Here is a 12,396-nt window from a genome sequence, read left to right on the forward strand (position 1 = left end):
GTATAGTGTAAACCGTGCTTTTGTGCTTCACTGATAAGAAAGTTACCTTATAATTAGATATCCACATCAAATACGTATACACTATATTCCTGGTGCCGCAAGGTAATGGTAATGTGTGTGGAAAGCCTTGATGTGGGAATATTTATTGAGCAAGTCATGGACATAGCCATCAGAACTTCTGGAAAGCTAATTTTTGTTCATAAAGAAACACGGGCCAGGACGTGTGTGGGGCAGAGGTGTGAAGCTGCTTCTGGCCATATGCTGGACCTCAGGCCACAGAGTGCTGGCATTGCTCCGGTGTGGACCAGCTCGCAGATAATCAGCAGTGGCGCCTCGCATGAAGGTTGAGGACACTTTCACTGACAGCTTTGCCTTGACTGGACAGGCTGTAGTTGGGAGGGCTGGGTCTTGAAACAGCTTATCTTTAGGCCTCTGGCCTCACTAATTCAGACTGGCTGTCTGCTTAATACTGATGTGGTAAAGTGAAATTTTCAGTTTTCAATAGTGCACGATTGTAATTGAAGTTCTCAGAACTATTCAGGTTCCATAGTAAAGTAAATAAATGCACGGCGTGTCACGTAGGATAATAAGTATATTAGATAGTATGCACGTGCACAGAGTACGATATCTGTCAAGTGACGAGCACGTGTAGGTCGCGTCCTCCACACCACCACCACCACCACATGGTCTTTACATTACTAGTGTTGGTGTTGTCTTGAAAGATGAGAGCGAGGGTTGGTGGGCAGCTATACCGTGCACGTGAACCTTGAAGTGAACCTTGAACTGTGCTGTATTAAGTATGTCACCAGCGAGTGGTCAAGTTTACGTAGGTTTTTAGCATCCTTCATTCCTGACACCACCTTGCAATAAGTAAATAAAATACATTAGAATAAAGAAGTTTGAAATAAAATAAATATAATAAATAGAGAAATAAGATATTGGGCACATCAATATATCATTGACTCCTGAGTCACGTGGTTTGCTATGCATTTTCTAGCGAAGCTAAATAACAACGAAAATGTAGAATAACTGTTGGCGGAAATATGAACGTAAGAATCCAGGCTGCGGTTACACGGTATGCGCGTGAGGAATGCAGTCCGCCGAGTGACGCATAAGCTGTGAAGGAGAAGCCGTCCAGGCCAGACTCCAGACACCGCCGAAGGGTTCCTACGTCACTTCATGTGCCGCTTCGTTATAATACCGCTCTTGTCTTACTGACTTGTAGAGATTTTATACTTCCCCGAAGAAAGAATGTTCCATCAGTATCGTATCTCACACACACACACACACACACACACACACACACACACACACACACACACACAAAATCTTAACAAGGCATAAGAAAAAAAAAAAAAACTGGAGATCATGATATGCAGAAATTATTATTATTTTTATTTATTTATTTATTTTTATTTTTTTTGTAGAGATTTTGTATTGTGCTTTATCTCGCAAAAAGTTCTGCCACAGTCTGGCCGCTGAAGGGGTGACTCGCGGCGGCCTGCGTGAATCTGCCAGGCCAACAGTACTTGACGACTGCCAGTTTTTCACAAGTTATTTTAGTTTGATTTATTTTTTAGTGATGATTTGACTGATAAAAAAAAAAAAAGGGAGTACGCCGCAACTTCTCGGTCATATTTTTTACTGTTGTACACATTTTTAAATAAGATGTTTCAGCATATTTCATAACTACTAGATGTTAATAATAATGATAATAATAATCCCATCGTGAGAAATAGAGGGTTAGCAAGGAAGTGGTAGGTGAATGGAGTCGACTCATTAATCAGGTTTTTAGTGCTGAGTCATTGGACAGCTTTAAAAGAGATTAGATAAATTCATGGATGAGGATGATAAGTTTCGTGAAGAGGTTTCTTTTATTCCTATGCTTTTTTATGGAAAATATATCATTGAAAGCAAGGAAGACGTTGCTATGATGTAATAACAATAGTAGTAGTAGTAGTAAACAATGGTGCCATTAAACTGTGAGGTGTCAGTGTGTGCCGATGCAGTGGGCGTGAGGTGGCAGTGCTGTCTAGTCCTTGGAGGCAACGTCGGCCTTTTTTTTATTTGTTATTTTATTTATTTATGTTATTTATTTTATTTATTTATTTATTTATTTATTTATTTTTTGTAAGAGGGTTCTGGCCAAGGACAACAAACACTGAAAGAAAGGGATCCAATGAAGGTGCCAGTCCCCAAGCAGTAGTCAAAAGGATTATTCAACTTTATGAGAAAAGTGTCTTGAAACCCGCCGTTATTGAATTTACCAGTAAAAGAAATGAAAGATTAAGAATACTGGTTAGGTAACTTTTGCATTAAGGAGGTGGACAGAATAAGGGTGGAAGAAAGTAGAAAGCCTTGAGCAGGGAGGCCACGGGAGGAGGGGACGCATGCAGTTACCGAGATCAGAAGAGCAGTTAGCATGAAAGTAGCGAGAGAAAATAGAAAGAGATGCAGCTTTTTGGCAGAGAGAGAGAGAGAGAGAGAGGGGGGGGGGGGCAGACAGGCTGAAGACAGGCATTTAGGGAAGAGGAGTTGAAGAGACGAAATACTTTTGATTTCACCCTGTTTGCCAGAGTATGTATGACGGATAAGGCTCCTGCACAGTTAGCAGCGTTGGGGTAGGGGGAGAAAAACTGGCAGAGACAACTCAGAACGCCTGGCTTAGAACTTCATATAAACTGTTTTAGCGAGAGGCGAGATTCGAGATTTCCGATTCACATATTAGTAAAGGACAGACCGAGGATGTTTAGTGTAGAAGAGAGGGACACTTGATTTCCTTTACTAATCCTTTACTTGAAAAAAAAAAAAAGAAAACGAATATTGTGATAATTACCTCTCAGTATTTATGATATATGAAAGACCACTACAATCGCGAAACTGGTAGTAATAATAACCGTAGCCAGTCAGAGCCTAGCCTACAAAATCGCGTAGGTTCCTGCAGCTTGCTCGGTACAGCTTCCAGTGAACTGACTGCAGTAATCTTACCTTGGAAATGGCTTCGGACAACAACCAACTCTCGTGCAAATCAATAATGTAAAAGATGCATATCGTATAAAAGAAGAAGAAGAAAACTAGCAAACACGCTGTTACTCATACGACACGTCTCGCCATCCCTTTCACCGCCCAGGGATGTTCTAAAGCCTAAATTCAGAAACGCTTTGGTCTTTTACTACAGCGATGATTAGCCGACTGTTTCTCATTGTAATTATGTAGAAATCTTGTTAATCTGTCACTAGAACCGTAAAAACACTCCTTAAAACTCGTGTAACTTCAATTAAAACCTTTTGAAAATAGTGAAGATACTGCGCGAGTGTTTCAGAATATGATCTTTCGTAGGAGATCCCTGTCAATGTATATTTTGAGTGGCAGCCGTCGAGCTGAGTCACGCCCACTTGTAATGATAGCAATAACTGGCTTCCTCTATTTTCTGTCTTGTTTTCATCATTGTTTACCGTTATCTGTGAGTTTAGATATCAACACTTATTCAAACGATCGCTAATTACAGTCATACAGAAGACCACCAGATGAAGATTACATTAATATTTATGTGGATGTCTTTTGGATGGAAATGCAGTAGGCTCTGAGAAAATAAAAAGCGTGGATAAGTTTTGAATAGTAACAAACAGCGGATTTCATGTAGTGTATATTGTGAAGTGTTATGGTTGTAAATAGCCAGGTTTTAAATAGTAACACAGCGGATTTTATGTAGTATATATTGTGAAGTGTTATGGTCGTAAATAGCCAACCTTATAAATATCTATAGGTGTTACCCGTTCACTGATGCCATTTACCTAATATACGTCGAAGCTTTGTACTATATATTATCAAATTTACGAATCGGTTCATGAACACCGGCAGGAAAGTAGCGCGTGGTGAAATGATACTGTTGGTTGCAATGATAGTGATGATAAAGATGATATTAATGATGATAGTTATATATGTGTATTTATTAAGTTTATTTTTTTTTAGAGTGGAGGTGTATTTAAATGAGCACAGGTGTTACGAGGCGAGTCTACCTCCGACCAGTGGCAGACGAGTGAACAGACTCACCACATAACTCTTGTTCCTCTCTTTACTTACGATTTCCAACTTGTCATAGTGTCTCAGTATTATTATTATTATTATTATTATTATTATTATTATTATTATTATTATTATTATTACGTTGTTTTACTCATTCGTAGTTGATATACTTAGCTGGTATGCTCTGTATGGCTTCGGACTCCAGGTGCGGTATTCAGACATCTGGTGTCAATGAATGCTCACGTTCTGAGATACAAAGTGAAAGTTAAAGTACTCGCTTGTAAATGTGTATTAAAAGCAATGACGTGCCAGGGTTGTAGTCCTGCAAGTGCAACAGGGTTTTTCTTTCTACTTTTCTATCCAGTGCTTCACGAGCCGACAGCAGTGTTCCGTTATCGCAGCACATACTGGCCAAACACTGTGTTGTCATACTCGTGCACAGTCTGACTGGCGTGGCGAAGGGGCGGAGCTAAATCTCATCACATGGTTTAGCCAATAAAGATGATCCGTGACCTGCCAGGAATGGTTACAAAAGTAATTATTTGTCAGATTTACTCTGTTATAGCATCTGAAGAGCAAAACAAACAATTCAGTCTGTATGCTATCAATAATATTTGATATTTTGTTGTATTTATGACTATAAGCAGCCATCAAAGTACATTAGGGGAAAGGACCTTTTTCAGCAAATAAGAGTTGTAAACTCCTTCCTTGGGCAGATCCCACCTGCGAGTATGACATGTCACGGCGTGTTTATCAAAACTTGTTCACCCAGCTGCAAATCTGGTGATTTTTTTATTCTTTTTTCAATTGCATTTTTGCCAGCCAGTTTCGTTTATCTATTTTATTTCTACACTTCTGAACATCCTCGGTCTGTCCTTTGCTTATAATATAAACTGGAAACTTCACATCTCATGCCTAACTAAAACAGCTTATATGAAGTTAGGCGTTCTGAGTCGTCTCCTTCAGTGTTTCTCACCACCCATCCGCCTCCAGCTGCTAACTCTGTACATGGACCCTATCCGTCCTCCTTAACATGTATGGGGAGGTTTCACTCGTATCGGTATTTTAGACAGGGTGGAATCAAAAGTTTTTCGTCTTATCAACTGACTGTCTTTTGTCTCTCTCTTTGCCACAATGTTGCACCGTTTGCTATCTTCTACCGCTAATTTCACGCGAACCGCTCTGCTGATCTGCATGCCTCTCTTCCTCCCGCTGCACAAGACTTCTTTCTCTCATCCTTATTTTGTACATCTTTCTAATGCAAGAGTTAACCAGTATTCACAATCATTCATCTTTTTCTCTGGTAAACTTTGGAATTCCCTGCCTGTTTCTGTATTTCCTCCTTCCTGTCACTTGAACTCTTTCAAGAGGGAGGTTTCAAGACACTTATCCTCTGTTTATTTATTTATTTTTTTAATCGTTCCATCTGACATCTCTATGGGAACTGGCATGATTTTTTTTTTTAATTAGAATTTTTGTTTTTGTTGGCCTTGACCAGTGGCCATTAGAGCTGAAGTTTGGAGATGGGCAAGGAAGTAGGCAAATGTATTATGTTAATTCTAGAAAAAAAAAAGTAATTAAATAAATAAATAAATGAAAATTCAGAAGGCTGTTTGATGGATCACAGGCACAGGCTCATATTAACAGAAAAAGAGAAAATAAGGTTTTTCACAGCGTCGTGAAGCTGTGGTCTGCGGCGCGGCGCGCCGTGACTTATTCACGCCTGCAGCTAGCCAGGCTCTTTTACGTGGCCAGAAGATTGATGTACCGCCATTAGCGTGACTTTTTAAGGGCGTCCAGAGCGCAAAGGTCCCCTGATTAGGTTAGAAAGTTATAACGTGGGATTAAATTAAATTTCAACGAAAATACGGGACAGCAGGGGTGTCGGGCTGAGCTCTGCGGGCCGGCACTCCTTACAGCCACGCCTGGCGAGTAGACGTGGACTGCAGATAGCGTGAGTTTTTAGAAGGGCTCAGGCTCAAGGGATGAAGTCACGCAGTTAAGTTAGGGCGTGATAACGTATGGTTAGGTTTACTTTTGATTAAATGTACAACAGAATAGCATATGGCAGTTAGCGTAATTTTGGGTGTGTATAATAGGGGGCCAAGCCTCCTCGCGGTGAATAAATAACATATTTAGATGCATATTTAGATATGCATCTAAATATGACATATGTAGATGCATTTTGCCTTAACGTGCCGCGCCTTTCCCTTGGAAATTGCTACTCTCCGTTGTGCGGCCAAGGAGTTTAAAATGAGTGATTTCCAACAAAAGAAAGGTCACAAATTCAAAACACATAAGAATCCAATATAAAATAAAATCATGTGATAGAAAAATTTAGAGGTATAGATTAACTAGTCTTGGCACAGGCAGTGCACTGCATTGCCAGAGAAAGTGCTGCGTCCATAAACTTAAAATCACATATCTAAGGAGAATAGTGTTATTGGCTTTACAGAAAGGTCAGTGGGACCTTGACATCATCCCGCAAAAATATCAATATGTAAATCCAAATAGGTACTCTGCCGCCTCCAAGGTGTCTCCGGAGTCCACCGCGTGGTGTCCAGCACCACTGTGGTCAATCACGCACACACACACACACACACACACACACACGCGACCATGAAATGTGACTGCGCTGTTCAATGAGCAATGTTCACAAAAAAAAAAAAAAAAAATTCGCTGCTTAGTGACCATTGCTCACAGAAAAAAAAAATGTTTAATGTGTTTAGAAACAGGGTGTGTTGGTGTGAGTCCCCAGTGTGTGTTGGTGTGAATTACCAGGGTGTGTTGGTGTGAGTCCCCAGAGTGTGTTGGTGTGAGTCACCAGGGTGTGTTGGTGTGAGTCCCCAGAGTGTGTTGGTGTGAATCACCAGGGTGTGTTGGTGTGAGTCCCCAGGGTGTGTTGGTGTGAGTCCCCAGGGTGTGTTGGTGTGAGTCCCCAGGGTGTGTTGGTGTGAGTCCCCAGGGTGTGTTGGTGTGAGTCCCCAGAGTGTGTTGGTGTGAGTCCCCAGGGTGTGTTGGTGTGAGTCCCCAGGGTGTGTTGGTGTGAGTCCCCAGGGTATGTTTGTGTGACAGTCACCTGTAGCGTCTCTTGGCCTCCCCACTGTCTCACCTGATGAGTCAGGTTCAGCACAAGATAACGCAGCGGAAGTGGTGGCGATGTGACACGTGGTGTTGTCAAAATGAGATGCCGCGTTGTTTTCTGTACAGCTGCTTCACGCTACAGTGGGTGGAGTGTAGAGGGAGTGAGCAGTGAGAGATTGCTGCATGCGCGACAAACCCTCGTTCAGAAGCGTAGTTCACCCAGGTCTGCTTGCAGGGCCCAAGGTGTCTATATATAAATATGCTGTAGGACACAGCGTGACGGTTCATCGTGAAGGCCGAGGCCTGCAGCACCTTGGAGGTGGCTGAGCTGTAAAAGTTTCCTACTGCTGGAAAACTATTTCCTTTCATTTCCTCAATATAAAGGGAGAAGAGACGTAATCAGTTTATTGAAAGGAATGGATTACATTAATGAACAATGTCCCGTAGATGAAAAGAAAAAAAATGTCCTTAATGAGGCATTTTGGTATTATGTAAGAAAAAAATTCTAAGGATTATCAAGTGTCTATGTTTATTATCCTTGAGTTGATCACCATGAGAGGAAAGCTTAACCACGTAATACTGTATTGTTACTCTTAGTTCCACTACATCTCTGCGTGAAAATGAGGTGAATACATCAAAATTTCCTGGCCTAAATAAACATATGCTTTCCTACATAAACAAGCCTAAGGCCGTAGTAAAGTGTGTGTGTGTGTGTGTGTGTGTGTGTGTGTGTGTGTGTCTGTTATACATACATATATACATACATATTGTGTGTCAAAGACTAGCAAAGAACACACAAATAGGGGAAAAAAAAGTAACGCTCGATTATTCGCTCACAGAAAGTTAATTATACAAAGTTTAAAAGTTGGTGAGATATCTGATACTGCTCCGCTGAAACAATTGAAGGAAGGAAAAAATACGGAAACAGGAAGAGAACTCCAGAGAAAAGAACGGAAGAGTGAAGATACTGGTTGATTTTTGCATTAGTAAAATGGACAGAACAGGGAAGAGAATGAAATGAGAAGGAAGTCCGAGGTAAAAGAAGAGGGAGGATTGCATTCAGCAAGTTAGAAGGGTAATAATGATGGGAGTAACGGTAGAAGATAAGGAATGCAATATAGCAGCGGAGTGTTAGATACTGAAAAAAAAAATAAATAATTAAAGGATAGGAACTGATAACGTGAAAACTGCAAACTCTTCCCTGTTTTGTGGGGCTTAATGAGTTAATCATCATATAAGGGAGTTGTTCTCCATACAAGGACAAAAAAGATCCTGTATGAAGATAATACTTGGGAGGAGGAAAACAAGTGGGAGAGACGACTCAGAACACCTAACCACACAAAGGTAGTTTTAGTAGATGTGATTTGAAATGTCTATTTTAGAGTTTTTAAAAAAGGATTGTCCAAGCATGTTTAATGAAGGAAAGGAAGGAATAGTTTAGTGTCACAGTGGACAGATGAAGGAAGTGATTTTTTGAGGCAATGACCAACACAAGGTTTGCTTTGCCTCATTCAGAAATTCCAGGAAGTTTGGGAGCTAAACATCAAGCAGCTTCGATACATAAAGTATATAGATTCTGTTGAGTTGAGTTAGTCGTCTAACAAATGACGTTAAGAAATGGAGATTGAGTCATCAGCATAAGAGTGGATAATGCAAGAGGATTGGCCAAGAAAACATTTTGAACAAAAAAGAAAATAGGATGGAGCCCTGTGGAACACCATTTTTTATAGGTGTAGCTTTAGGTGAACAACAATGGCCTCTACCACTGCAGCGGTAGGGCGTTAAGAAGGAAAGCTGGATGATGATAGTCAGAATTAAGCAGGCAAGATGGAGCACGGGGGGACAGTTGGGGAAAAACAATAGGAGGAAATCCTTTAAAACTTTTAGCCTAACAAGAATCAAAGTCAGAGAGGGCATGGAAAACATTGATAGAAACATTTCCACGAACAGGCATGATGTAGTCGAAAGAGGTAGGAGAGGAACAAGCCCAGGATCATTCAGTGTTGAATTGTTGAGCGAAGGTCTAAGAGGAGAGTTCACCCTTAGAGATACGAGTAGAAGAGATGACAGTGGAGTCTCGTGCATGAAACAGAGGAGGGAAATAAGAAGAGGAATTGTTGGACATGTATTTAGTTGTAAGTGCCACAAGTTAAAAGAGGGAGTGGATCTAGTAAGATTCTGACTCTTCTTTTTGATTAAACAATTTTCGGGAAGTTTAAGGAAATAGTTTACATGCCTGTTCTGGAACACACGAGGGCAATCTGAGTTGATCCAAGGTTTATAAGGTTTAGGATTTAGGAAAGTGTGTACGTCGGATGAAGGCCTCCATGCCGGAGACAGTCACCTCCATCATGCACTGTGCACAGAGAGGTGGATCTCTGACATGGAGGCGATAGTCATTCCAGGGAAAAATCACTACTGCCACTAGCCACTCAGCAGAGGTGTAATCCTAGAAGCAGGGACACAACCAGTTATGTCCCCGCATACTGCATAAAGTTTTGCCACTCAGCAGAGGTGTAATCCTAGAGGCAAGGACGCAACCAGTTATGTCTCCGGAAGAACGCTATTATATACAAGATTCAGCTGATATCGACAGTTGTTATTTATGTTATTGTTTCACTGGTTCACTCCGACATACTCTGAGGAACTCGAAAACACACTGCATGTTCTGCATCATGTGCGCTCATGTATCACTAAATCAACCATACTGTTCTACAGAAATGTGTGGAACATTACTGAACTCTTCCAATATCTCTGGTGTATGTTGCATGTTGCATTCCATTGTTTTCTCCATTTTCCTAAAAGGCTACTTAATTAATGTACATCTTTGTGCATGGCACTAAAATCATCCGCAAAGTTAAATAGTTGTCACCTCTAATAGTAACAATCAAACAGTCATCGTTATGAAAGCTTCCTGCAGAATCAGTATGGCAAACAGATTGCTGTGCTCGTTTTTTTTTTTTTTTTTTTTTCCACTTCGTGGTAAATTTAATCAGCTAGCATCTAATTTATTTTTATACCTGTCACGATATAGGAAGATATTATTCGTCATCCCTATATTATTATAAGGTTTTCATAATCAAAGAAATATACATATCAGCTACAAGTGCGGAACATAATATTAATGAAAAGAGGCGACTGTTTACCATCCCTCAACTTAAAAAAAAAAAAAAAGCTGACCTTTAATAAGTTCTGCGAACCAACAAGTCTTGTGGATGTTGCCACACAAACAGATCGTTACGCCCCAGGACACGCTAAACTGGCTTTCTTCACCATGTTGATAACTAATATATGTAGCACTGGAAAAATTGTTTAACGTAACGAACTACACAACGAAACTAGTTTCCAAACTCTCTCTCTCTCTCTCTCTCTCTCTCTCTCTCTCTCTCTCTCTCTCTCTCTCTCTCTCTCTCTCTCTCTCTCAGGCCTTAGAAGCATGTCACAAATGATGTATTAAGGCGCTGCACCACCGAGAAGACCAGGGGAGCTACAACGTGAGTGGCAGGCGAGCCGTTCATCGCCTGTGGCTTACCAGCCAGTGTGCTCTTAGGCCTGTCTACATTTTTCAGTTAGATGCATTTCAGTCTCTTCTAGAATAAACAAATTATTGTTTACTAATTACTACATATATTTTAAAATACTGATGACATTCATTTCATAAACAATACTACACAATCTAAGCTACTATGTAAGCTCAGGCCAATTTGATCTAGTCTGAATGGGGACAACAGCAGGTATATTGGCTGAATTCGCTCTTTTCTTTTTTTTAGGTCACCGGCCAAGGGCAACAAAAAAAAAAATGAATAGATAAAAAAAAAAGGCCCACTTAATACCAGTTTCCATAGAGGTCAGATAGAATAATCAAGAAACAGAGGATAAGTGTCTTGAAACCTCCCTCTTGAAAGAGTTCAATTCAAGGCAGGGAGCTCCAGAGTTTATCAGAGAAAGGGATGAATGATTGAGAATACTGGTTAGCTCTTGCATTAGAGAGGTGGACAGAATAGGGATGCGAAAAAGAAGAAAGTGTTGTGCAGCGAGGCCACGGGAGGAGGGGAGGCATGCAGTTAGCATGATCAGAAGAGCAATTAGCGTGAAAATAGCGGTAGAAGATAGCAAGAGATGCATCATTGTGGCAATGAGAAAGAGGCCGAAGACAGTCAGTTAGAGAAGAGGAGTTTGATGTGACGAAAAGTTGTAGATCCTACCCTGTCTAAAACAGCGGTATGAGTGGACGGATATGGCCCCTGTACAGCGTTACCAGCTTTTGGAGACGGGGGGGTGGTGTGAGAAAAAATTCCACCAGAAAGGAAAGGCAGATGTTGATAGACAGAATTGGAAGAGTTTGACTAGGCAAGGTGCAAGCACGGAGGCACAGTTTCGGAGAACAATAGGAGGGACCCCATCAGGTCCATAAGCCTTCCGAGGGCGTAGGCCAGCGAGGGCATGGGAAACATTGCTACGAAGGATCTTAATGGGTAGCATGAAGTAGTTGGAGGGTGAAGGAGAGGGAGGAACAGGTCCTGAATCATCCAAGATGGAGTTTTTAGCAGAGCTTTGAGCGAAGAGTTCAGCTTAAGAGATAGATGAGATGGCAGTGGTGCCATCAGGTTGAAATAAAGGAGAAAGGTAAAGTAAAAGTTCTTGGAGATATTCTTGGCTAGGTGCCAGATTTCACGAGGGGAAGTGGATCTTGAAAGATTTTGACACTCCATTAACGAATGAGTTTTTGGCTAGTTGGAGAGCAGACTTGGCATGATTCCGGGCAGAAATATAAAGCATGGAATCTGTATTTATTGCATGAAAAATCAGCATAATACCTCCTCAGATCCCCCGCAATTAGCAGAGACAAAACGCCAGAGGCACCTCCGCTTTGGGATATCTTGAGGAGGGATTGGAGCGATAGGACAAGATACAGATATGAGGTTGTGATCGGAGGAACCCAACAGAGAAGATATGGTGACAGCTTAAGCAGAAGGATTAGAGGTGAAGAAAATGTCAAGAATATTGGGCGTATCTCCAAGACGGTCAGGAATACTGGCAGAGTGTTGCACCAGTTGCTTTAGGTTGTGGAGGATAACAAAATTAAAGGCTAGTTCACTAGGATGGTCAGCGAAGGGAGAGGAAAGCCAAAGCTGGTGGTGAACACTGAAGTCTCCAAGAATGGAGCTCTTCACGAAAGGGAAAAGAGTTTGGGTGTACTACACTTTGGAATTTAAATAGTCAAAGAAATTTTTTTTTATGGTCAGGGGAGTTAGGTGAGAGGTATACTGCACAGATAAATCTAGT

The 12,396-nt window shown here is 41.1% G+C and overlaps 1 protein-coding gene across 9 annotated transcripts in view; it reads left to right on the top strand.

Moving 5' to 3' along the window:
- LOC135114838 (phosphatidylinositol 4-kinase type 2-alpha-like) overlaps positions 1 to 12,396 on the top strand; it is a 36,727-nt gene that overhangs the window by 1,666 nt on the left and 22,665 nt on the right. For 3 of the 9 annotated variants that reach the window (XM_064030982.1, XM_064030977.1, XM_064031022.1), the window contains exon 1: positions 1 to 102. This exon is cut by the window's left edge. The exons of 3 other annotated variants lie outside the window; for them this stretch is intronic. The gene's annotated coding sequence lies outside the window, so the exon portion shown is untranslated. The remainder of the gene's footprint in view (positions 103 to 12,396) is intronic. 3 more of the 9 variants (XM_064031002.1, XM_064031031.1, XM_064030992.1) reach the window with 1 other exon arrangement.

The sequence above is a fragment of the Scylla paramamosain genome, chromosome 2, assembly GCF_035594125.1.
Source record: "Scylla paramamosain isolate STU-SP2022 chromosome 2, ASM3559412v1, whole genome shotgun sequence".
Classification (NCBI taxonomy): domain Eukaryota; kingdom Metazoa; phylum Arthropoda; class Malacostraca; order Decapoda; family Portunidae; genus Scylla; species Scylla paramamosain.